At 42.4% G+C, this 23,123-nt stretch overlaps 1 pseudogene; it reads left to right on the forward strand.

Moving 5' to 3' along the window:
* Positions 1-7,606: 7,606 nt before the first annotated feature.
* Positions 7,607-23,123, forward strand: part of LOC127187199 (ADP-ribosylation factor-like protein 5B) — a 20,168-nt pseudogene continuing 4,651 nt past the window's right edge.

A 23,123-nucleotide genomic window follows, 5' to 3' on the forward strand; every position in this document is an offset into this window, starting at 1 on the left:
TTAATTCTCCCGATCCATGAGCAAGGAAGATCATTCCATCTTCTCAGGTCATCTTCAATCTCTTTCTTTAGAGTTTTGAAATTTTTTTCATACAAGTCCTTCACTTGCTTAGTTAGGGTAACTCCTAGATATTTTATATTGCTTGTGGCTAATGTGAAGGGTGTGGTTTTCCTAATTTCTTCCTCTGCAAGCTTGTCATTTGTGTATAGGAAGGCTACAGACTTTTTTGAGTTAATTTTGTATCCCGCCAATTTGCTGAAGGTGTTTATCAGCTTTAGGAGTTCCCTGGTGGAATTTTGAGGGTCACTTATGTACACTATCATATCATCTGCAAATAGGGATAACTTGACTTCCTCCTTTCCCATTTGGATACCCTTGATCTCCTTTTGTTGTCTTATTGCTCTGGCTAGAACTTCGAGTACTATATTGAAGAGATATGGAGAGAGTGGGCAGCCTTGCCTTGTTCCCGATTTTAGAGGAATTTCCTTGAGTATCTCACCATTTACTTTGATTTTGGCTATTGGCTTGCTGTATATAGCCTTTATTATGTTGAGGAAAGTGCCTTGTATCCCCGATCTCTCTAAAACTTTAAACATGAATGGGTGTTGAATTTTATCAAATGCTTTCTCTGCATCTAAGGAGATGATCATGTGGTTTTTTTATTTTCAGTTTGTTTATATGGTGGATTACATTGATGGATTTCCGTATATTAAACCATCCCTGCATGCCTGGAATGAAGCCTACTTGGTCATGATGAATGATATCTTTGATGTGTTCCTGTATTTGTTTTGCAAGTATTTTATTTAGTATTTTTGCATCTATGTTCATAAGAGAAATTGGTTTGAAATTCTCTTTCTTTGTTGAGTCTTTGTGAGGTTTAGGTATCAATGAGACTATGGCCTCATAGAATGAATTTGGTAATTTTCCATCCATTTCTATCTTTTGGGGTAGCTGGAAGAGTATCGGTATAAGCTCACCCTTGAAGGTCTGGTAGAATTCTGCACTGAAACCATCTGGCCCTGGGCTTTTTTTGGTTGGGAGACCATCGATGATTGCTTCTATTTCTGTAGGGGAAATGGGACTATTTAGCTTGTTTATCTGTTCTTCATTCAACTTTGGCAAGTGAAATTGATCAAGAAAATCGTCCATTTCCCTTAGATTTTCAAATTTTGTGGCGTATATGCCTTCAAAGTAGGATCTTATGATTCTTTGAATTTCTTCAGTGTCTGTTGTTATGTCTCCCTTTTCATTTCTGATTTTGTTGATTTCAATACTGTCTCTCTGCCTTTTAGTTAGTTTGGCTAATGGTCTGTCTATCTTGTTGATTTTCTCAAAGAACCAGCTCTTGATTTTGTTGATTCTTTGGACTGTTTTCTTAGTTTCTAATTTGTTAATTTCAGCCCTGAGTTTGATTATTTCCAGACGTCTACTCCTTTTGGGTGTTTCAGCTTCTTTTTATTTCTAGGGCTTCCAGTTGTGTCGTTCAAATGCTTATGTGCGATGTTTCCAATTTCTTTTTAAAGGCACTTAGTGCTATGAATTTTCCTCTTAGCACTGCTTTCAATGTATCCCACAAATTTGGGTATGTTGTTTCTTTATTTTCATTGAATTTCAGAAACTTCTTGATTTCTTTCTTTATTTCTTCCCTGACCCAGGTGTCATTTAGCAGAGAGTTGTTTAGTTTCCACAAACGTGTAGGCTTTTTGTTATTTCTGTTGTTGTTGAATTGCAGCCTAAGAGCATGGTGATCTGATAGGATACAAGGTATTATTTCAATCCTCTTGTATCTATTGAGGCTTGCTTTGTGACCTATGATGTGATCAATTTTGGAGAAGGTTCCATGGGGTGCAGAGAAGAAGGTGTATTCTTTCTTGTTTAAGTGAAAGGTTCTATAGATATCTGTTAGATTCATTTGATTCATGGCATTGGTTAATGATGTTATTTCTCGGCTTAGTTTCTGTTTCAATGACCTATCCTTCAGTGAGAGTGGGGTGTTGAAGTCTCCCACTGTTATTGTGTAGCAATCGATGTGTGGTTTAAGCTTTTTTAGGAGATCTTTTACAAATGTGAGTGCCCTTGTATTGGGAGCATAGATGTTCAGAATTGTGATGTCGCCTTGGTTTACTTTACCTTTGATGAGTATGAAGTGTCCTTCCTCATCCCTTTTGATTAATTTTGGTTGAAAGTCTATTTTGTTCGATACTAAAATGGTTACGCCTGCTTGCTTCTTGTGACCGTTTGCGTGGAATTTTTTTTCCAACCTTTTACCCTGAGGTAATGCCTATCATTGTCGGTGAGATGTGTTTCTTGGATGCAGAAGAATGTTGGATCTTGTTTATGCATCCATTCAGTTAGTCTGTGTGTTTTTATTGGAGAATTGAGACCATTGATGTTGAGAGATATTAATGACCAGTGACTGTTAAGAGTCTTAATTTTGATGTTGGTTCCAGTCGAGCATTTGTGTAGTTGTGTTTTTGCCATGGTATAATTATCTATTTCCTGTGTAGTTTTGGTTGTAGCTTGTCCCTTTGGGATGGAGTTTTCCTTCTACTACCCTCTGTAAAGCTGGATTTGTGGATAGGTACTGTTTGAATTTGTTTTTGTCATGGAATAGTTTGTTTTCTCCATCAATGGTTATTGATAGTTTTGCTGGGTAAAGTAGTCTGACCTGGCACCTGTGGTCTCTTAAGGTTTGCAAAATCTCTGTCCAGGCCCTTCTGGCTTTTATGGTCTCTACTGAGAAGTCGGGTGTAATTCTGATAGGTTTGCCATTAAATGTTATTTGGCCCTTTTCCCTTGCAGCTTTTAATATTTTTTCTTTGTTCTGCATGTTTTGTGTTTTGATTATTATGTGATGGAAAGTTTTTTTTTTCTGGTCTATTGTATTTGGTGTTCTGTAGGTCTTTTGTATGTTTATAGGAATCTCTTTCTTTAGATTGGGGAAATTTTCTTCTATGATTTTGTTGAGAATACTTTCTGGGCTTTGGAGTCTGATATCTTCTCTTTCTTCAGTGCCTATTATCCTCAGATTTCTTCTTTTCATGTTGTCCTTGATTTCTTGGATGTTTTGTATCAGGATTTTTCATGATTTAGCATTTTCTTTAATGGTTGCTTCAAGATCTGTGATTGTATCTTCTAGACCTGAGATTCGTTCCTCCATCTCTTGGATTCTGTTAGAAAAGCTCGCCTCTGTGTTGCTTGCCTTCTTCTCTGAGGTCTAACGTTCTCGTATTTCTTCTTTCTGTGTGCTTATCATTGAATCATTTTCATCTCCAGATCTTGAACTGATTTTTTTATTTCTTTCATCTGATTGTTTGTATATTCCTGAGTTTCTTCCATTGCCTCTTTATAGGTCTTCAGAGCTTGAACCGTTTTATTGATTTCTTTCATTTGGTTGTTTGGTTTTTCCTGTAAATTTTCCAGTTCTGCTCTATGGGCTTCTTTTATGTCTCTCACCTGTTTGGCTGCATCTTCCTGCATTTGATTACGAATTTTATTTGTTTCCTCCATTATCATCCTCATTACTAAAGATTTGACATCATTTTTTTGTATTTCTGTTCTGTTTTCGTTCTCTGGGTTGTTTTCTTTGGGATAGCTGGGATCTGGAGATGCCATATTGTTTTGGTTTTTTTTTTTGCGTATGCTTTCATGCTGTCCTTTAGACATCTTAGCATCTCTGTTTTTGTTGGGTACCTTCCAGAGGTGGATGGGTGAAGTCCAATGATAGATTCACCTGTTTTCTCATGATTTCCCTAGGCCGGAAGCTCTGATGCTTCACTGGTGTGGATGGCAGGGGGCTAGCCCTTTCGTTTTGGACTCTCATAGCCAGTGATCCTGACCTCCCCTTTACTGTGGGTTTTGTAATCGTTTGGGTCTCTGAATGTGTGTTGGTCCATGTCAAAGTGTCCACAGCCTTCTGGGTCCCTGCCAAGACCAGCTAGAGACACTGGGCCCAAACCACAGGTCAAGCTCCACTAGATTCTCATGGTCTGAACCGTCTGCCGAGCTCAGCTAGGGACTCTGGGTCCAAAACGCATGCAGAGTCCAGCCACAGTTTCCAGGCTGGGACAGCATGCTAAGCTCAGCTAGGGTCTTTGTGCCCAAAGTGCGTGCCATGGTCAGTTATAATCACAGGACCTGAACCTCCCACCAAGCTCAGCCAGGAATTCTGGACCCAAACTGCACACAGGGTCCACCCAGAGTCTCCGAGCCAGGACTGCGCCAAAAGCTCAGCTAGAGTCTCTGGGCCCAAACTGCCAGCCAAGTGCAGTTAGGGATTCTGGTCCCAAAACACAAGCCAAGCTCCGCCAGAGTCTCAGGGACGGAATTGCGCACCAAGCTCAGCCAGGGACTCTGGGCCTAACCTGCGTGTAGAGTCCAGCCAGAGTCTCAGTGGCGCAGTTGCACGTAAAGTTCAGCTAGTGTCTCTGGGCCCAACCTGCCTGGCAAGTCCAGCTAGGGACTATGGGCCAAAACTGCTCTCTGAGCTCAGCCTGCGTCTCTGGCGGAACTATGCGCTGAGCTGAGCTAGCGTCTCTGGCAGAACTGCGCCCTGAGCTGAGCTAGCGTCTCTGGCAGAACTGTGCACTGAGCTGAGCTAGCGAGTCCGGCAGAACTGCTCACTGAGCTCAGCTAGCATATCCGCAGCGGAAGTGTGCCCTGAGCTGAGCTTGGATCATAGTGGCCGAACTGTGCACCGAGTCCCGTTTGGGTTTCAGGTCACAAGCCATGAGCCAAGTTGAACTTGGGTCATGAAGCCCAAATCATGCAGTGCAGCCCAGATCCTGCCCAGAGTCCCCCCTCCCAGAAAAACTCCCACTGGCCACCACACCAATGGTTTCTGCCTGAGGGCTACAAGCTGCAAACCTCAGCCACCACCACAGCCTCTGCTGCTGCTGCTGTTGGCACTGCTGCTGCTGCCACTGCTGCTACCATCACTGCTGCTCCAGTTCGAGAAAATCAGTGCTCCTCCCATGCGCAGGGGCATGCAGGTCCTCTGCACCCTGGTCCCTTCGAACTTGGAGCACTCCTGTTGCAGTGCATTGGGGGCCTCAGTGTTCCTGGTTCAGAATTCTGTGCAATTCCCTGAAGTGTTTACCTGAGCGTCTAACCCGGGCCACGCTGCTCACCGCCATCTTGGATCCCCTCCCCCACCCCGTTTTATTTTTTTTTTTTTTTAGACCGGTTTCCTCAGTGTACCTTTTACTGCCTTGGTCTACAGAGTGAATTCTATAACAGCTAGGGTAACACAGAGGAACCTTGGATTGAAAAAGAAAACCATATTTATCATACTATGCATATTAAATATATAAATTAAGCATCTTTAAAAGTATGAAAGATTTCTAAAAAAAATATTAAATACTTACCTTTCTTTTCAGATGTGGTTTAATTGTCATCGAGAGGAAGTGCTGTCATGGACAGAATACAATGAGTGTAATTTGTCCCTGGTAGCTTTCACCGTGGCAATTACAATGGGAGGAGCATTACACAACCAGGACTTTCCACAGAGGTGTGCATCATGCCTCCAGGCCAGGCAAATGAGAGGAACACCAACCAGCCAGGCCATGCCAGTGAGTGGTGAATCGTCCAGCCAGGCCTTGCCAGGGAGTTGTGATTCATCCAGCCAGGCCTTGCCAGTGACGGTTAGATCACCCATCCTGACCAGACTATTGACAGAAGCACCAACCAACAAGGCCATGCCGGTGACAGGTGCTTCATCCAGCCAGGCCATGCCAGTGACTGGTGCTTCATCCAGCCAGGCCATGCCAGTGAAGGATGCATCCTCCAACCAGGCCATGGCAGTGAAGGATGCATCATCCAGCCAGGCTGGACCAGAGAGAGTAGCATCATCCAACCAGTCCAAACCAGGGCAAAGAACATTATACAAACAGGCCATACCACAGAAAAGAGCATCACCCAAGCACACTAAGAGAGATAGAGGAGAATTATGCAACCAAGGTGAAGAGGGACAGAGCCCAGCACCTGGGACTGGAGGAGAAGGTGCAGGAGAGGAAGAGGATGGACAGAATCCAGAGAAGAGAACAAAGCAAGTGCCTGGGACCTTGGATGGGAGGAAGAGTAACTGATAGTGGCACAATAGATTAATGATCATGTTCACCTTTGTGCATAATTATTAATGAATCATTGCCTAGATGTATGATAATTTGGGGGATATTATGAATTATCAAATAAATGATATTTTGTCAAATGTATTATTGAATATTAATTATTAATAGTAATAAAAAAGTGGCAAACGGTGGGGATTGAATCTAAATCTGAGAAGTCTGGAGTGAAAGTTAGTTTCTTAGCCAAAGAACCCAAGCTTAAAACAAAATACTTCTGAATCAAAAACTGTGTCCCACATGTCTCTTTAAGAGAGACTCTTTTTCTCACTCACAGACAAAAGGCAGCTTCCTGTGGGCACTTGGGAGATAAAGGGAAAGGACTTAACACACCCAGGTTGGCTGCTGCTTGTGGCTTAACTCTCACAGAGCAATGGTGGCTCCAGAGGTGACGTGGTTACAAAACTGAAACTGAGAGGCCAGAAAACTTACAGATCGAGGTGGGGAATGTAATTAACCACTTACATTAAAAAATAGAGACTGCTATGGTCTCTCGCCAAGGTGCCATGGCACCAAGGACTTTGACTTTCTCTTTGTTTTGGTTGTTGTCATGGACCAGGTTGCATGGTGGTTAACAGTGATCATGGTTTTCCATGCTTTCTCTACAGAAGATCAGGGAGAGAGAGGGAGAAAGCCATGGGACGGAATACTAAGGTACAGGTATGCAAAATGGAGGAATGAACAAAACTCTTCCTGATAGAGAATGGAAACTTGACAGCAGTTGGAGCTCAGGGCTCTCTGGGTACAAGATGCTTGTCAGCCATTTCTCTATTTAGTTTCTGCCTCAAAGATCTGTCCATTGGTGAGAGTTGGGTGTTGAGGTCTCCAACTATTAATGTTTTGGGATCGATGTGTTAATTTAAGTTTTAAACATGGTTGTTTTACAAATGTGGGTGTCCTTGTATTTGGGGCATAAATATTCAGGACTGTGATGTCTTCTTGGTGTATTTTTTCTTTGATGAGAATGAAGTGTCCTTACCCATCTTTTTTTATTAATTTAATTTTATTTTTTTAACATTTTTAAGTTATGTGTAAGGACTTTGCCTGCATGTACACCTGTGGACCACAAGAGGGCAGTAGATCATATTATAGATGGTTGTGAGCCACCATGTGGTTGCTGGAAATTGAACTCAGGACCTCTGGGAGAACAGTCAGTGCCCTTAACCTCTGAGCCATCTCTTCAGCCCTCTTGACTAATTATAATTGAAAGTCTATTTTATTAGACATTAGAATGGCTACTTCAGCTTGCTTCTTGGGACCGATTGCTTGGAAAATCTTTTCCCAGCCCTTTATTCTCAGATAATGTGTATCTTTGTTTCTGTGAACAAAGGAGTCTGCAGTCGTTCCAGGCTCCACGGAAGTCAAAGCTTCACTGGACTCTGAGACTCTGGGGTCCAGGTAGGTTTGTTGTAAGCTCCACCTCCGGTGCCTGGCCACTTGTAGCCGAGTGCTGCCCTGGGAGCCTGTCCTGCCTAGGGCTCAAGATGTGGCTGATCATTACTAAACTGTGGGGCCTTTTCTGTAACCAAGAGCACAAGGTAATCATCGTGGGACTGGATAACTCAGAGAAAACCACCATTCTTTATCAGCTCTTCATGAATGAAGTGCTTCATGAAGAAAGCATTGTTGAAGAAATAGCTGGGAAGAACTCTCATTTTCTTTCTTTTTTTTTTTATTAATTTATTCTTGTTACATCTCAATGGTTATCCCATCCCTTCTGTCCTCCCATTCTTCCCTCCCCCCCATTTTCCCATTATTCCCCTCCCCTATGACTGTTCCTGAGGGGGATTACCTCCCCCTGTATATGCTCTTAGGGTATCAAGTCTCTTCTTGGCAACCTGCTGTCCTTCCTCTGAGTGCCACCAGGTCTCCCCCTCCAGGGGACATGGTCAAATGTGAGGCACCAGAGTACATGAGAAAGTCATATCCCACTCTCCACTCAAGTGTGGAGACTGTTCTGACCGTTGGATAGATCTGGGTAGGGGTTTAATGTTTACCGCCTGTATTGTCCTTGGCTGGTGCCTTAGTTTGAGCGGGACCCCTGGGCCCAAATCTGCCTATCATAATTTTCTACTTGTAGGTTTCTAGGACCCTCTGGATCCTTTTATTTTGCTATTCTCCCATGCTTCTCTCATCTAGAGCCCCAATAGGATGTCCTCCCCTCTGTCCCAGTTTCCTGGTAAGTGAAGGCTTTCGTGGGACATGCCCCTTGGGCTAATATGCAGATATAAGTGAGTATATACCATTTGCAACTCTCATTTTCTTATGTGGGACATTGGAGGTCACATGTCTCTGTGGTCATCCTGGAACACCTGTTACTCAAACACCAGAGGTCACCATTATTGTCCGGAGCATCGACAGGGAATGACTGGCTACCACAAAAGACAAATTATACAGAACGTTGGCTCATGAGGATTTAAGGAAAGCTGCAGTCCTTGTCTTTGCAAATAAACAGGACATGAAAGGATGCATGACCACAGCTGAGATCTCCAAATACATTAGTTCAATAGTGGATCATGCACGACATATCCAGTCATGCTGTGTGCTAACAGGAGAAGGGGTATGCCAGCGTCTAGAGTAGATAACCTCCAGGATTGCTGTGAGATCATTTTTTTTGCTTGAAAATGACTTCTCTATTTATTCTGTGACATGAACATTTTTCCTAAAACCTTTGGCTGCTGAGGCAGCAGCATGTTTAATTTATAAAAACACAATCCTCTAAGCATCAGTTGAATCAAGGATTGCTATACTGGAACATAAAGATGTTTTCTTTTTCCTTTTTTAAAAAATTACAACTCAATTGTTATCCCATCACTTGTATTCTCTCATTCTTCCCTCCCTCCCGCTTTCACTGGACTCCACTCCCCTAGGTCTATGCCCGAGGGGGACCTCCTCCCCCACTATATGGTCATAGGCTATCAAGTCTCATCTTGGTAGCCTGCTTATTCTTTCTTTGAGTTCCATCAGGCCTCCCCACCAAGGGGAGGTGGTCAAATATGGAGCACCAGAGTTCATGTCAGAGTCAGTCCCTGCTCTCCACATAACTGTAGAGAATGTCTTGTCCATTGGGTAGATCAGAGTAGGGTTTCAATGTTTACTACTTGTATTGTCCTTGGCTAGTGCAATAGTTTGATCAGACCGTCCTGGGCCCCAATCCACCCAACACAATGTTCTTCAGTCAGATGAGCATACTTTGTAGCTACGTTTGCAGCAACAGAGCTCTTCTGACTGTGTATTCTAATTATTCATTGCCTGCCTTGTAGAAACTGTTTGTCACATTGTTCCTGTTATGTGAAGTTTGTTGTGTCCTTTAACAGCCAATTTCCTTTACTTCTTGGTCACCACTCCCTCCTTGCCAGGTACTTACTGGTTTGACAGAACAGCAGTGAGAATCGTTGTTTACTATTTCCCCTACACTAAACATTTATTTCTCTACAAACCTTATTTATCTTTTGGACAGAATTAATTACAACAAAGAAAATCTACCTAGAAACTCTGTGTGTGTGTAAGAGTAAGCATCATGAATACTTGATTTAAATTTCCCTCACCTCTTTGCATGTCATAGTATAGTTTTAAGTTGCTCTTTGCATGGTAATTGAGTACTCCATTTATTTATGGAAGGAATTAAGTTCACTTTTGTGTCAACAGTATTTGGTTAAAAATTAATCAAGGTGAGCCAGGAGTGGTGGCACACGCCTTTAATCCTAGCACTTGGGTGGCAGAGGCAGGTGGATCGCTGTAAGTTCGAGGCTAGCCTGGTCTACAAAGTGAGTCCAGGACAGCCAAGGCTACACAGAGAAACCCTGTCTCAAAAAACCAAAAACCAACCAACCAAACAAACAACTTTTGAGCTGGGTGGGTGGCACACGCCTTTAATCCCAGCACTCGGGAGGCAGAGGTAGGTGGATCACTTTGAGTTCAAGGCCAGCCTGGTCCATAAAGTGAGTCCAGGACAGTCAAGTCTACACAGAGAGACCCTGGCTCAACCCCCCCCCAAATACTAATCAAGGTGAAGCATCAGTTTGAAAGCTCAGCTTCAAAAATAAATATTAATGGTTCCATCTGATAGCGAAGAGTCTTCACTGTGTGTATGATTGTGCGAACGTAGTAAAATAGACTAATGTCAAATTAAAGCCAGGACGCTGAGAGTATGTTTTCCATCCATTCACTGCCTGCTTTATGGTCAGCAAAACCTGAGCTGTTTTGTCAGAGATACCACACCTGCTTTGGGCAGCAGCCAAACTATAAATGGTTCTTTTTATTTCGTAGGTTTGTAGTAGTATCTGTCAGAGCTTCTTTATCACCAGCAGTATATTACTGAAAGGCAAAGTAACATGGCCTTTCCATAAGTCTGGATGAGAATGATGCAAGAGAGGCTTCAAGTGGTCCTCATCTCCACCCTACCCAAATAGTCTCTGTGTAGGTAGACGTGTCTCATAAACTCTTATAAGATACTGGTGAATCTAATCCTAGCTTAGAGAATTCCTATGAGACTCAACAAACATGTTCTTTTTGTTTGTTTGTTTTCTTTTCTTTTTATGTTTATTTCTATTTTTTGGGTGGTTGGTCAGTTGGGTTTTTATACAGTTTTTCTAAGTAGTCCTTGTCCTGGAACTCATTAGGTAGACAATGCTGTCATATTCTTAGCAACATAAATAGTTTTATTCATTACAGAAAGGGTTTCATGCACCAGGCTTACTGGATGATATTAACAGTTCCCAAAATGAAAGTGGGAGTGAACCCTTAAGTAAAAGGCAGACAAGTGTTGTCATTACCCCTGTTTATGTCACATGTGTCACTTGCTGTATGAAAGGGATGGTTCTTCATCTTTGTGGTGTTTTTTATTTGGATCAAAATAAGCTCCAGTGTCCATAAATATCTGCTCAAAATTGGTGTCTTAATTTCAGGTCTTTTAAAATGTAAGTTGCCTTAAATTTTGCTCTCTTTCACGTTTATTTGTTTGTTATATTTAGTTAATTTATTTGAACTCGATATTTTTTCCTTTTTTGTGTTTGCTTGTTTGTTTTATTAAGTTTTTCATATTACATCTCAATTGTTAGCCCATCCCTTGTATCCTCCTATTCCTCCCTCCCCCCACTTCCTCCCTACTCCCCTCCCTTATGTCTATGATTGAGGGGGACCTCCTCCCCCTGTATATGCTCTTAGGGTATCGAGTCTTGCTAACTGGCTATCCTTGCTCTGAGTGCCACCAGGCCTCCCCATCCCAGGAACATGGTCAGAAATGGGGTACCAGAGTTCATGTGAGAGTCAGATCTCATTCTCCATTCAATGGTGGAGAGTGTCCTGTCCGTCGGCCTGTCTGAGTAGGGATTCAAAGTTTACTGCCTATATTTTCCTTCACTGGTGCCATAGTTTGAGCAGGACCCCAGGACCCACATCTGCCTGTCATAAAGTTCCACTTGTAGGTTTCCAGAACCATCTGGATCCTTCTATTTCCCCATTCTCCCACACTTCTCACACCTAAAGTCTCAGTAGAATGTCCTCCCCTCTGACCCACTTTCCTGGTAAGTAAAGTTTTTCATGGGACATACCCCTTGGACTAGTGTCTCGATATAAGTGAGCATATACCATTTAACTCTTTTTGCTTCTGGGCAAACTCACTCATTATGATCATTTCTAGTTCAATCCATTTGTCCACAAATTTTGGGAATTTCTTCTTTTTAATAGCTGAGTAATATTCCATAGTGTAAATATACCACAGTTTCTTTATCCATTCTTCTACTGAGGGACACTTAGGATGTTTCCATGTTCTGGCTATTATGAATAAGGCAGCTATGATCATGGTTGAGCATATGTCCCTGTTGTGTGGTAGAACATTTTCTGGGTATATTCCAAGGAGTGGAATAGCTGGGTCTTGAGAAAGCCCTATTCCCATTTTTCTGAGAAAGCACCAGATAGATTTCCAAAGTGGTTGTAGTAGTTTGCATTCCCATGAGCAATGAAGGAGTGTTCCTCTCTCTCCACATACTCATCAGCATGTGATGTCACTTGAGTTTTTCATCTTAGCCATTCTGATGGGTGTAAGATGGAATATCAGTGTCGTTTTGATTTGCATTTCTCTGAGGACAAGCATTTCTTTACGTGTTTCTCAGCCATGTGGTATTCCTCTGTTGAGAATTCTCTGTTTAGTTCTGAGCTCCATTTTCTCTATTGGGTTATTTGATTTGGTGGCATTTAATTTCTTGAGTTCTTTATATATTTTGAAAATTAGACCTTTGTCAGATGAAGGGTTGGTGAAAGAGCTATTAACAAAGCTTGAGCCACTCATCAATACCCACACTGAACTTCATATTTTTGTTTAGTGTTTTCACCCTTGATGTGAAAATGTAGCCAGAAGAAAAGTTTTGTGGATTTTTCTTAGTGATTCTATACCAACTAGAGGATAAATTTAAATTTTTGTATATTTTATATATAACTCATCATGAAAAATGAGAGAGAAAAGCAGATATAAATCCATGGGCATGGTGGTTGTGGAGTGGGAGTGGGAACTAGGAAAATACCCATTCCCTAAAGCACACTTTGCTTCAACTTTACTTTATTATATTGTTTACAATAATATAAAAAAATAATCTCTAGTCAGACATCAAGTGTACACATGGCATGGTACACATGTTGTCTATTTCTTGTGTTCTGTCAGTCTCCAGGCGGATGTGCAGCACAGACCCTCTCTACCTATACTATCAAAGCTTTCCAGCTGGTTTCCTTGCCTCAGCCCCTCTCTTCCTGCTTTGTTCTGTAGCAGGAAGCAAAAGTAGACAAACATTCTAATGTGATAGGTGTTGTTGTAAGAGCCTCTGATCCAGAAAGATTTTTTAGAATAAGATAAATCAAAGTTGAATCTTTCAGAAGTTTTAGGAATTGGGCTGGAGGAGATACCATACTCAGTTGGTTAGAGTGCTTGCTAATTTTTCCAAAGCTCTGGGTTTGACACCCAGACCAGCAAAGCCTGGTCATGGTTGGCACAGACCTATAATCCTAGTACTTGGGAGAGAGGTGGAAGTAAGAGGATCAGAAGTTCAAGGTCATCATTGGTGAGTTCTGAGGAAGCATGGGCTACATGAGACCCTATTTTACAAGTAAGAGTTAAATGAATATTAGACCTTTGTCAGACCAAGGGTTGGTGAAGCTCTTTTCCCAGTCTGTAAGCTGTCGCTTTGTTCTCTTGACAGTGTCACCTGCCTTACAGAAGCTTCTCAGCCTCATGAGGTCCCATTTATTAATTGTTGACATTAAGGCCTGGGCTGTTGGTGTTCTGTTCAGGAAGTTGTCTCCTGTGTCTATGTGTTCCAGAGTCTTCCCCACTTTTTCCTCTAACTGCATTAATGTCTCTGCTTTTAGGTTGAAGTCTTTAATCCACTTGGACTTGAGTTTTGTGCATGGTGACAAATAGGGGTCTAATTGCATTTTTCTACATGTAGCCATCCAGTTAGACCAGCACCATTTGTTGAAGATGCTGTCGTTTTTCCATTGAATGGATTTGCCTTCTTTGTCAAAAATCAAGTGACCAAATAACCCAATAGTGAAATGGGGCTCAGAACTAAACAGAGAATTCTCAACAGAGGAATATCAAATGGCTGAGAAACACTTAAAGAAATGCTCGACCTCATTAGTCATCAGAGAAATGCAAATCAAAACGACACTGAGATTCCATCTTACACCCATCAGAATTGCTAAGATCAATAACTCAACTGACACCACATGCTGGACAGGATGTGGAGAGAAAGGGACACTCCTTCATTGCTGGTGGGAATGCAAACTAGTACAACCACTTTGGAAATCTATCTGGCACTTTCTCAGAAAAATGGGAATAGGGCTTCCTCAAGACCCATGTATTTCACTCCTTGGAATATACCCAGAAAATGCTCTACCACACAACAGGGGCATGTGCTCAACCATGATCATAGCTGCCTTATTCATAATAGCCAGAATGTGGAAACAGCCTAAGTGTCCCTCAGTAGAAGAATGGATAAAGAAACTGTGGTACATTTACACTATGGAATACTACTCGGCCATTAAAAACAAGGAATTTCCAAAATTTGTGGACAAATGGATTGAACTAGTAATTATCATAATGAGTGAGTTCACCCAGAAGCAAAAAGAGTTAAATGGTATATACTCACTTATATCAAGACACTAGTCCAAGGTGTACGTCTCCATGGAAAACTTTACCTACCAGGAAAGTGGGTCAGAGGGGAGGACATCCTATTGAGACTTTAGGTGTGAGAAGCCTGGGAGAATGAGGAAATAGAAGGATCCAGAGGGTCCTGGAAAACTACAGGCGTGTCTGGTCCCTGGGGTCCTCCTCAAACTATGGCACCAGCCAAGGAAAATATAAGCAGTAAACTTCGAACCCCTACTCAGACTAGCCGATGGACAGGACGTTCTCCACCATTAAGTGGAGAAGGAGATCTGACTTTCACACAAACTCTGGTGCCCCATATTTGACCATGTCCCTTGCATGGAGATGCTTGGTGGCACTCAGAGGAAGGGTAATAGGTCATCAAGAAGAGACTCGATCCCCTATGAGCATATACAGGGGAAGGAGGTCTCCCTCAGTCACAGACATAGGGGGGGGGAAGGGGGGGAAGCAGGAGGGAGGGAGGAATGGGAGAATACAAGGGATGGGCTAACAACTGAGATGTAATTTGAAAAAATTAATAATAAAAAAAAGGAAAAAAAGTTAAATGAAGACAGAGAAAAGTGCCAGGAAAATAGTGCACTGCAGAAATCCCAAGGGAAGAGGAGCACAGCACGTGGTGTGTTAGTGATATGTACTACATGCTCTTTAACCTCACTAAGAAGTTGGCTCTGGAAATGGGACCCCCTATCCCATGGCTTCAAACTGAAGTGTGTTTGTCTCAAAAGTGGCAAGATTCCCTGTCAATAGAGAGGCTACTCCCCTTCTCCAACTCTACAGCTAAAATGGAAGCCATTTCTGACCGATTTGCTGTTGTTCATCCCATGATATAAAATCGCCAGCACTGGGGAGACCCAAAGCTCACCGTAGGAAGCTCAGGCAGGCACTGACTTCCCCAGCTGTTGTCTGCATATTTCCAAGCCCCAACCTGAAAATGTTACTTTTGTTTGCTCTCTCGGTAGTCCAGATACTCCAGTTGTCTTTGCTGGATGCTGCAGACTCCTGATTTGATGTTTTCTTCTATGCTGCTCTGTGTCCTGTTCGCTATTTCTTTTATTTTTGTTTACTGGAACTTAATAAATTCACTCGTTGAAAACCAAAAAAAAAAAAAAAAAAAAAAAAAATCTCATATTTCTTCTTATGGAACAATGATCCGCTTCCTTGGATGTAGTAAAATTGGCTGGTTCAGTTTTCTTCTATCAGATAATATGTTTATTTGTATATTACCACATTAGCATTATATTGAAAGTGTTTTTAAAAGTTGATTGTTTTCTTGAGTTTCTTCCTCAGAGAATGGGGAAATAGAAGGATCCAGAGGGTCCTAGAAACCTCCAAGAAGAACATTATGACGGGCGGATCTGGGCCCAGGGGTTCTGCTCAAACTATGGCACCAACCAAGGACATTATGTGCAGTGAGCATCAAACCCCTACCCAGATCTAACCAATGGACAGGACATTCTCCACAGTTAAGTGGAGACCGGGGACTGACTTTCACATGAACTCTGGTGCCTCATATTTGACCATGTCCCCTGATGGGGAGGCCTGGTAGCACTCGGAGGAAGGATAGCAGGCTACCAAGAAGAGTCTTGATACCCTAGAATCATATTCAGGGGGAGCAGGTCCCCCTCTGTCACAGTCATAGGGGAGGGGAATAGAGTGAAAGCAGGAGGGAGGGAGGAATGGGAGGAGACAAGCAATGGGATAACAATTGAGATGTAATATGAATGAACTAATAAAAAAAAAAAAATAGTTGATTGTCTAATGGCTAATGGTATAGATGCAGATTTGCCATTTGTTAAAAGTACAGTTTATTTTCATTCCAAATCCCCCTTTTAAAAGCATATAATTATTTGGATTAGAAACAATATTTATTTCAAAGTGAAACTGGCATTCAAGGAGACCCTGTGCTGTTCATTGGAATATTGTCCACGGGAAGTTCCCGTGAGGCCTGTGGAAGCTGCCATCATTGGTCTTTCAGTTCACAGCAGTAGGAACCTAGTTATCCTATACTCCAAAAGAACATTCTGACCCAAAAAGTATACGATGGTAAAACATTTGACTTGAATGTTTACTGTGAATCAAAGGACTGTAAAAAACTATCTCATGTAAAATGGAAATGTGTGACAAGTGCCTTTGTTATTGTGTGATGAGCTCTCATTTAAAAAAAAGAAATGTTTCTCAGCCATTTGATATTCCTCGGTTGAGAATTCTCTGTTTAGTTTCAAGCCCCATTTCTCAATTGGGAAATGTTTAGTCCCGAACTCGTGATCCTCCTGCCTCTGCCTCCTTCAGCAAATCCTACCGGTGTGTGCCACCACAACCGGCAATAAATGGATTGAGCTAGAAATTATCATAATGAGTGAGTTAACCCAGAAGCAGAAAGACTTAAATGGTATATACTCACTTATATCTGCATACTAGCCCAAGGGGCATGTCCCACGAAAGCCTCACTTACCAGGAAACTGGGACAGAGGGGAGGACATCCTATTGGGACTCTAGATGAGAGAAGCATGGGAGAATGGCAAAGTAGAAGGACCCAGAGGGTCCTAGAAACCTACAAGTAGAACATTATGATAGGCAGATTTGGGCCCAGGGGTCCCGTTCAAACTAAGGCACCAGCCAAGGACAATGGAGGCGGTAAACATTAAACCCCTACCCAGATCTATCCAACGGTCAGAACAGTCTCCACACTTGAGTGGAGAGTGGGATATGACTTTCTCCTGTACTCTGGTGCCTCACATTTGACCATGTCCCCTGGAGGGGGAGACCTGGTGGCACTCAGAGGAAGGACAGCAGGTTGCCAAGAAGAGGCTTGATACCCTATGAGCACATACAGGAGGAGGAAATCCCCCTCAGGAACAGTCATAGGGGAGGGGAATAATGGGAAAATGGGAGGGAGGGAAGAATGGGAGGACACAAGGGATGGGATAACCATTGAGATTTAACAAGAATAAATTAATAATAAAAAATTTAAATTAAAAAAAACAAATTATAAAACAAAAACAAAAACAAAAAAAGAAATGTTTATTTATTATGTATACAGCACTGTGCTCCCATGCCAGAAGAGGGCGCCAGATCCCATTATAGATGGTCATGAGCCCCCATGTGGTTGCTGGGAATTGAACTCAGGACCTCTGCAAGAGCAGCTGGTGTTCCCACCGACTGAGCCATCTCTCTAGCCCCCGAGTTCTCAATGTATAATCTGTTCTTGTGATGTCACATTAGCCGTGATGACATGGAGGGAAGTGGTCTTTGTTTCACACTCACCTTTGTCCTCACATTATTTAGTGTGGTTTGTATTGTACAGGAGCGTCCCACACCTGCTTTATACCTGCAGAAGCTTATCTTGTTGTTTTTAGTTTTTTAAAAAAAAAAGGAAAGAAAAAGAAATTGGCTGATCAGTCATGGTGCACGCCTTTAATCCCAGCACTTGGGAGGCAGAGGCAGGTGGATCTCTGTGAGTTTGAGGCCAGGATAGTCTACAAAGTGAGTCCAGGACAGCAAAGGCTACAACAAAAAACCCTGTTTTGGAAAAAGAAAGAAAGAAATGTAGAAGAAAAAGAAATTAGGATTTAGCTAATGTCTTTTCAACATGGTACAGCTAAAAATGCAAAACACCACCCTTACAAATCACATGAGCCATTTTCTTTCCTGAGCATGGTATCTTCACATAGAAGCACATTTGAGAATCACTGTAGATGCAGCTCTTTTTTCCTAAGGGAATGAACTAAATATTCTTATCATTAATATGATTTAAGTTCTTAAAATCTGAAGTATATGTGTGTGTGTGTGTGTGTGTGTGTGTGTGTGTGTATAACATTTTGACAACTGAAGATTGGATGTACACTGTTTGCTTTAGGTTCTTGTGTTAACATCTTTATGGGAATAGTACTTTTATTCTATAGTCACCAGAGAAACATATATATTTCATTGTGTAAAAAACTCAACAGAGCAAGACTACAGTGTAATGAGGAATAAACACAGCTTTGTATAACCTACAATAAAGCACACGGCAAAAATCAATCAGTTTGGAAGCAACAGTCAGCATGATCTGATTATTATTTCTTAAACAATACCCTGGAATCTTTAATCATAAATTTCCTCAGGCTGAAGCCGTTGTGTTTACATGATTGTTCTAGCAACATAGCTTGAGCTAAGTGTTCTATAAAAAAGAAAAAAACATGACTTACTCCCAGTCCTAAACCAACAGATGTGCTATCTAAGCCTAAGCTAACTGCCGAGGAGTCCTCTATTGTAAAATATCTGTAAATTATGAAATACCAGCCTCACCTTCTATGGCTCTCCAAGCAGATTCCAAAGAAAAATTTCCCTCCCAACAGTATCTAGCCAGGTACTGTTATGTCAAGGTGCTGACATTCCTGCATAGAGTGCCTCTCTTGAGTGCCCCGCTGTGGAGGTAGGGTTGTGTCTTCATCGTAGTGCACCTATGCTTAGCATGCTAGAGACTCTGAACATCTGCATTAGCACAGAAAAAATAAATAAAAAGAAAGCAAGTGTCCTTAGTGAGGGTTCCATTGCTCTGAAGAGACACCATGACCAAGGCAATTCTGATCAAAGAAAGCATTTACTTGGGGCAGGCTTAGTTACATAAAGGTGTGCAGTTTGGGAACTTAGGCAAGGGGAACAGCATTAGGAGCACACTTTGGGAAATTCGTTTGTGGAAAACTCAGAGCTTTGAGTTTTTGTTTGTCTCCAAAGCTATGGATATGTTTTCAGGTCATCACAGAATCTTTGCCTCAGTCAAGGCACCCAGGGGGAAGATACTTATCAAAGCTTTCAGGGTCCTCATCCACAGGCAAGTCATACATTTTCACTAATGTGTCTATGTCCTGGGGCACAGATGCCCAGGGAGGCATGGAAGGCCCCAGGCAGATTTGTGAGATGTCTAAACCCTGAGAAGGTTGCAGGGATTCCATTGAAAAGTCACCAGCCTCTTCTGGTTGCTTTGCTCCAGCATTCTTCTGTGACTCCTGGTCTCTTATTAACATGGCCTGGCTGGATGATGGACCCATTACTGGCATGGCCTGATGGGATGGTGCTCTTCTCATTAGCATGTCCTGGCTGGATGGTGTTCCTCTCGTTAGTATGTCCTGGCTGGATATGCTCTTCTCATTATTTGACCTGGTTGGGTGCTCCCAGTGATGAATTCCCCTGATAGTTTCTCTGCTGTGTCACAATTTTTGTTGCTGATTTTTAAACCACATCTGAGAAGAAAAAGTAATTTTTGATCTTTTATAGGAATAATTTTCTTTTTCAAAAGGGCTTTAAATTATAAAATTATATTTATACGATATATATGGTTTAGTTTTTGCATTTTTTTTATACAGAATTCCTCCATGTAACTCTCACTTTAAATCCCAGCACTCTGGAGACAGAGCCAGAAACTCTGTAAGTTAGAGGCCAGCTTAACTTGCCTCCAAGGCTACACAGTGAGACCCTACATCAAGAATACAGTCATATCAATGCATTATTGAAAGTCAAACATGGGGCCTATGCCTGTAATGCAGCACATTGGGAAATGGAGGCTGGAAGACCCTGAGACCAAGACTAGCCTCAAATCCTGTGAGGGATTGTGCATGACTTTAATCCCAGCACTCCAGAAAAAGAGTCAGGCCTATCACTCTAAGTTCAGAGCCCACCTGGTCTCCTGCCTGAGTTCCAGGACAGCCAAAGCTACACAGAACGACCCTGTGTCAAAAAAAAAAAAAAAGACAAGCCTCTGTTCTCTGCTGAAAGGGAAAGGGGGTGGAACTGGAGAGATGACTTGGTAGATAAGAGCACTTGTGGCTTTGCAGAGGACTCAGGTTCCATTCCCAGTATCCAAGACCTGCACCTCTGCCTCCATGGACTATGACAGCCTCTGCTAGCATCCTTATGCACCAGGCAAACACACGTTCTGACAAGCAGGTACCCACACATACACATGAATAATTTTAAAACTTAAAATGACAAGAACAAAATGAAGCCCACAGGAGGCCCCGCGCTAGGTGACCGCCCTGAGGCACACTCCTCACACAAATCTGCACTACCACATCATTAAGCTGGAGTCTTGAAGCCAGTTCCTGAGTTTCCTGCTGGTCTGGGAACATGTTCCTGTGGAAAGTATCTTGCAATGCCATGATTTGTTCAAGAGTGAGTAATGTCCAGAACCGATAATAATGCTCTGGCTGTTCTGTTGGAAGAGACAAGAACATTTTTCATTCTTGAACTGTTTATTGCCAAACCCTAAACCATAGCTATCACATTACATTTATTCATTTATTTATTTATTTATTTATTTATTTATTTATTCGCTGTTGTTCTCTTTTTCAAGACAAGGTTTCTCAGTGTAGCTCTTCCTGTTCTGGAAGTCCCTCTGTAGACCAAGCTTGTAAATGTTATTATTTCCTGAGATGGGGCATGAGATGAGAGATTTACCCTAGATTTAGAATACATGGATTAGGCAGTGCCCAGAATAATTTTCTAACTAGCCCTAGGCCTGTGCCTGGAAGCTTCTATCCTCCAAACAATCTAATCAGCATAAGTAGATCTTGAAGGCTGCAGACTCCAGCCTCTGTTTTCCAACCAAAGCTAGACTGTTCTCAGCCTCTGAGACTTAGTGCTGAATAGGCTCAGCCTTTCTAGATACTTCTGACCTCAGGCAGGCTGGTTCAACTCAGCTGTTTTGGCTTAAAAGTCCTCTCTTGGCTCATGGGTTCAAACTGACTTCTCTGCTTGGAAAAGCTGCTTCTGAACTCAATGGATTTCAACTGTGCTATCCTCCAGAACTCTTCAAGATCTCCCTTGCTCTCTCAAGTGATGCTCTGTGTTCTTGTGAGAACTGGGAATAGCCTATCTCTGACTCATGCTGTCAGATCTTCCTGTAAGTAATCACATTGTCTGTCTCTCTATAGACCATATTGTTTGGAATCAAAGGTGTGTACTAAACTAAATCCAGAGAGATTAAGTGTATGTACATCTGTGTTCAAGCAGTATCCTATTAGGTCTTTGACATGATCCCTTGCTTGAGCAGTTCTGTTGCTGGACTTAAATTTCTCCACAAGAGGTGGTCTTGCAGTGCTCACCGGTAATCCCAGCATTCAGGGACTCAGACACAGGTGACTTACATGAGTTCAAAGCCTGCCTTGTCTACCAAATGAATCCAGGACAGCAAAGGCTACTCAGAGAAACCCTGTCTGGAAAAGTTGACTTCAAACTCTGAGATCCCTTGCTGGGCAGAAAGGTCTGTGCCAGCATGCCCCAGCATACTTTAAAAATTCTAATTGACATTCACTGTTTCTCCTCCACATGTGCACTCATGTAGTGCAGTGCACAATGGACTCAGAACACAATAACAACGAGCTGGTTCTCCCCTTATGCTGTGTGGGTCCCAGGTTTGAACTCAAGTCATCAGTGTTTAGTGACACCATATTTACTCAGAAGCTATCCTGGCTGCTTCTGATTTTAAGTGTCCCAAAGTGGACAGAGCATGGTGACACATGCCAGGAACCACAGCATTGGGGAGGCTGAAGTATGCATATCAAAGGAAGCACATGACCGGTAATCAAAAAGGTATTGCACATCACTTGCCATCAGGAAAATTCAAATAAAAGTAAGGAGGGGATGGACACATGGCTTAACAGTGTTTACCAGTACCTACTGCCCTTGTAGAGGACCAGAGTTCAGTCCCCACCCATGAAAGTGGATAACTCATACTGCCTGCCTTTTTCCAGCCTCCATCAGCACTGCGCTCACACACACACTTTGTACACAGACATGTGTGTTAAGCTAGTTAAACATAATAAAATGTGCAGGCTGGAGAGATGGCTCAGGAGTTAAGAGCACTGGATGCTCATCTAAAGGGCCTGAGTTCAGATCCTGGCAACCACATGGTGGCTCATAACCATCTATACTGCCATGCAAGTGTACATGAAGGCTCATACACAAAATAAATAAATATTTTTTCAAACACAATAAAATTTGGGGCTGGAGAGGTGTAAACACCCCACCAACTGAGCTACTTGCTGCTCTTGCAGAGGACCCAACACCTACAATGTGCCTCAGAACTATCAATGACTCCAGGTGCATAGGATCTGACACCCTCTCTGATGTCCTTGGGTGCATCACATATGGGGTGCACATGAAGATGCAGGGAAAGACTCATATGCACAAATGAACTGATAATCTTGGTTGTGGACTTGAGAATATCTAGAATTAAATAAAACCGGAGCAAATGGGCATGCCTGTAAAGGTTTTTTTTTTCTAGTTGATTAGAGATACAAGTTACACTCTAATCCCATATCCTGAGAAAACCCAACTTGCCCATCCTGTTGTGGTGGCGGTAGACACTTTGTATCCCCTCACTCTGGAGACCAAGGCAGACAGATCACTGTGAGTCCTGTGTGACTACCCATAATAGTTCTGGCTGACATGGATCTCATAGAAATCATCCTGCCTTCACCTCCCAACCACTGGAATGAAATGTATGTGTCATTACACCCAGATAATAATCTAAAAGAAACAAGCACCAGTGTGGTGGTTCATGCCTCTAATTACAGCACTCGGGATGCAGAGGCAGGCGGATAGCTATGATTTCGAGGCCAGCCAAGTCTACAAAGTGAGTCTAGGACAGGCAGGGCTATACAGAGAAACCCTGTCTTGAAAAACCTAAAAGAAAAATGAAAGAAAGAAAAAGAAACAAGCAAGGAAGGCAGGGAGGATGGAAGGAAGGAAGAGAGGAGGCAGGGATGGAGAGGAGGAAGAAATACACACTGGTGAGGATTGGAGGGAAAGTTGCTCATACCCAGCTGGGAACCCCAAGATAATTTGGACAGCTCCCATCT

This window comes from Acomys russatus, chromosome 3 (genome assembly GCF_903995435.1).
Source record: "Acomys russatus chromosome 3, mAcoRus1.1, whole genome shotgun sequence".
NCBI lineage: Eukaryota > Metazoa > Chordata > Mammalia > Rodentia > Muridae > Acomys > Acomys russatus.